General features: G+C 39.8%; 1 pseudogene; it reads right to left on the bottom strand.

Moving 5' to 3' along the window:
• Positions 1-512: 512 nt before the first annotated feature.
• LOC125124475 (olfactory receptor 140-like) lies at positions 513-1443 on the bottom strand (annotated as a pseudogene).
• Positions 1444-3866: the final 2423 nt, after the last annotated feature.

Genomic DNA, 3866 nt, shown 5'->3' with positions numbered 1-3866 from the left:
TTCACTTTTGGTAAATTCATAGTGCAGCAAAAAAAAATAAAAAAACAAAAATCAACAGTGATACTTTCACTCCCCAACTGTTCCTTCCCTTCCTTGGGTACCTATCAAAGAATTTTTACCCATTATCTGGTTTACCACAAGTTAAGCAAATCAAGTATGCTCAAATGAAGGTCTATAGTAAAGCGAATTTCATTCAAGTAACATATACAAAGAGTTTGGTAAAGAAGAAGTAAGACAGTTGAGAAAAACATATTCTACAATCATTGAACTATGGGTTTAAAGAAGTTCTTTCCATTGTCTATTCTGAAGCTATGAATATGAATATTGAAGCCTTAGTAAAGTAGATTAAAAGTTGTCAAAGTACTTATTAAATAACTAGCCATTATTATTCAAGATTCAACAAATGTTAGGTTCTAGTCATTTTTTTTCCCAATCAATGAGATGCAAAATTTCTAAACTTTCTTTCACAATTTACAAGTATAATTTTGTGTATGTATAGAAATCATCACTTTCTAGGCATCATGAGCAGCCGGAGTTACTCTCCTATTCAGCAAAATCCTCATGGCTGTTTTCACCTCTGTGTTCCTCACTGTGTAAATGAGAGGGTTTAACATGGGAGTGAGGATTGCAAAGAACATAGTTACCAACTTGTCTGCAGGGTAAGTGGCCACAGGACGCATGTAGGTGAAGATACATGGGACAAAGAAGAGTACCACTACTGTAAAGTGGGAGCCACATGTAGAAAGGGCTTTGCATCTTCCTTCAGAGCCATAGGATTTCAGGGAGCTCAGAAAGACAATGTAGGAGACAATCAGCATGGAAAAAATGAGCAAGCACATGCCCCCACTGTTAGTAGCCACCACAATTCCAAGTGTTTAGGTATCGCTGCAGGCAAGTTCCAACAGTGAGAAGAAGTCACACATGAAGTGGTCAATGACATTGGAACCACAGAAGGTCAACTCACGTGTGAAAAAAATCTGGACAGTGGAGTGCAGGATCCCCCCAATCCAGGCCCACAACCAGCAGCTGGCAGAGCCCATGGCGCATGATGGTTGTGTAGTGCAGAGGCTTGCAGATGGCCACATAGCGGTCATAAGCCATGGCAATGAGGACAATGGTCTCTGATCCTCCCAGGAAGTGTTCCAAAAAGAGCTGAGTCATGCAGCCACCCCAGGAGATGGTTGTCCTCTGATACAGCAGGTCAATGATAATTTTCGGGGTGGTGACAGAGGAGAAGGAGGCATCGATGAAGGCCAAGTAAGTGAGAAAGAAGTACATGGGGGCCAAAAGTGTGGGGCTGAGGGAGATGGTAATGACAATGGACAGATTGGCCAACAGTGTAAATAGAAAAATGAACAAAAAGACCATGAAGAGTATTTTCCGCAAGTGTGGATTCTGTGCGAGTCCCAAGAGAACAAACTCAGTCACATTGTTGGGAGACATGTGGAGATCCATTCAGCAAAGGGACACCTTCTTGAGGCCTGAACTGTCTGCGATGGAATGAAGAATGATAACTATTAATGAGGAAAGAATTACAGTCTCAATTTTTTAAAAATAAAATGGTCAGGAGTTCCCGTCGTGGCGCAGTGGTTAACGAATCCGACTAGGAACCATGGGGTTGCGGGTTCGGTCCCTGCCCTTGCTCAGTGGGTTAAGGATCCGGCGTTGCCGTGAGCTGTGGTGTAGGTTGCAGACGTGGCTCGGATCCCGCGTTGCTGTGGCTCTGGCGTAGGCTGGTGGCTACAGCTCCGATTCAACCCCTAGCCTGGGAACCTCCATATGCCACGGGAGCGGCCCAAGAAATAGCAACAAACAACAACAACAACAACAACAACAGACAAAAAGACAAAAAAAAAAGACAAAAAGACAAAAAAATAAAAAAATAAATAAAAAAGAAAATAAAATGGTCACTGTTATTGAGGAGCATGTTCTTGGCAGTCTTGCCTAAGTCCTTGTTCCAATTCTCTCTTACTTTCTCCATGATGATTTACATCTCTTCAGACACCCAGTACCTGTCACTTGTGAAACATCTATAGGGCAAAATTGGGTGTGTAATTTACTGAGAAAACACTGTGCCATCTGCGTGAGATCTGGGTTTTCCTCTTGGCTCCAACTCCAAGTGACTTTGTAAGTCACCTCAGTGTCCCATGATTCTGAGCCCTCCTCTGTGTTTGTGAACTTACACATTGTAATTCTCAGATATATCTTGTGAGCTGAGAGTTCTGTTATACAGGTAAGAGTTACTCTCTCTTCCATGAGAATTCACAACTGAACCCTCAGCTCTCAAATGTGGAAAGAGGGAATTCCCATTGTAGCTTGGTGGAGACGAATCTGACTAGTATCCATGAGGATGCAGGTTTGATCCCTGGCCTTGCTCAGTGGGTTAAGGATCCTGTGTTGCCATGAGCTGTGGCGTAGGTCACAGGCACAGCTCGGATCTGGCATGGCTTTGGCTGTGGTGTTGGCCAGTGGCTACAGCTCTGATTTGACCTCTAGTCTGGGAACCTCCATATGCCACTGGTACAGCCCTAAAATAAATAAATAAACAAACAAATAAAGATAAAAATAAAATGAAAGAAAGACCCTGTCAGTAAATATCTGCCATAAACAAGCCAGTTTAGGGAAATACATATATTGTTACTACCAAAACAATAGATGCAAACTATTGCCTTTGGAATGGATTAGCAATGAGATCCTGTTGTGTAGCATTGGGAACTATGTCTAGTCACTTATGATGAAGCATGATAATGTGAGAAAATAGAATGTGTACGTGTATGTGTAACTGGGTCACCATGCTGTACAGCAGGAAAAAAAATCGTATTGGGGAAATAACAATTAAAAAAAAGAAGAAAACTTATATGCTATTCAGCCGTTTTCTCACTTACCATTGTGCCTGGCATAATGTCTGCAGTGTCTGAAACCTGTTACATGTTAAGTAAATGCTTATGAATTGCCATTCTTTATGGGCGAGCATATGCATGATTTTCCAGACTGTAAACCTAGGAGGAATTCAAGTGTTTTCATCCTCCCGTGTTGTTTAGCATTACGCTCTATGAAAAACAGAAACAAACATTTGAAAACCAAGTGGCATTCCAGGTTTTTCTGACTAATTTATAGGATAAGTGTGAAAATACTAATTGCCTCTGGGTAAGAGAGTATTATTGGGTCTTTTTACTTTCAAGATATTAGAATATTTATTATTCAATATGCTTATTCTTTAAAATTATGTGCAACACATAGCTTAACATAGTCATATCCTGTAAATCTATCGCTTCCACAGATTTGGATAAAAACAAAACAAAACCATTGCATAGGTGTTCAGTATGCAAGGTTCTATCAAGCAAAGGAATCCTTATTTTCAAAATTCTAAAAATGGAAATTTAAAGCAAAAATAAATAATCTACTAGGTAATATAGATAATGCAATATGCATATATACGTACATACACATACACACACACAGACATAAAGCTTTTTACTGACTATACCTACTACAGGTTCACTCATTATACAAATATTTATTGGACTCTATGTATATGAATGTGTGTTTGAGGATAAGTGATTATATAAATTTGTATGATCAATTTGAACCTGAGAGTCTATGATTGTAGGATTTCCAGGAAAAGAAAAAATCTCACCCATGAATTTGTCTGACACAGCTCCATGGAAAGGGCCCCCAGCAGCTGTTGGTTCACCAAGAAATAAGTTGTAAGATTAAACATGCCAACTAGCTCAGCTACAATAAATAACTTTGTTGATTTATAAATATTACCTTTGCATAAGGCCTTTTGCTTGAGCCTTAAATGTGCTACCACATATTCTCTTTGTAGGCAAATGCTGTGAAGATTTAAACTGTGACTAATTGGA

This window comes from Phacochoerus africanus, chromosome 4, assembly GCF_016906955.1.
Source record: "Phacochoerus africanus isolate WHEZ1 chromosome 4, ROS_Pafr_v1, whole genome shotgun sequence".
Lineage (NCBI taxonomy): Eukaryota > Metazoa > Chordata > Mammalia > Artiodactyla > Suidae > Phacochoerus > Phacochoerus africanus.
This window is presented reverse-complemented; position numbering and strand designations above follow the sequence as displayed.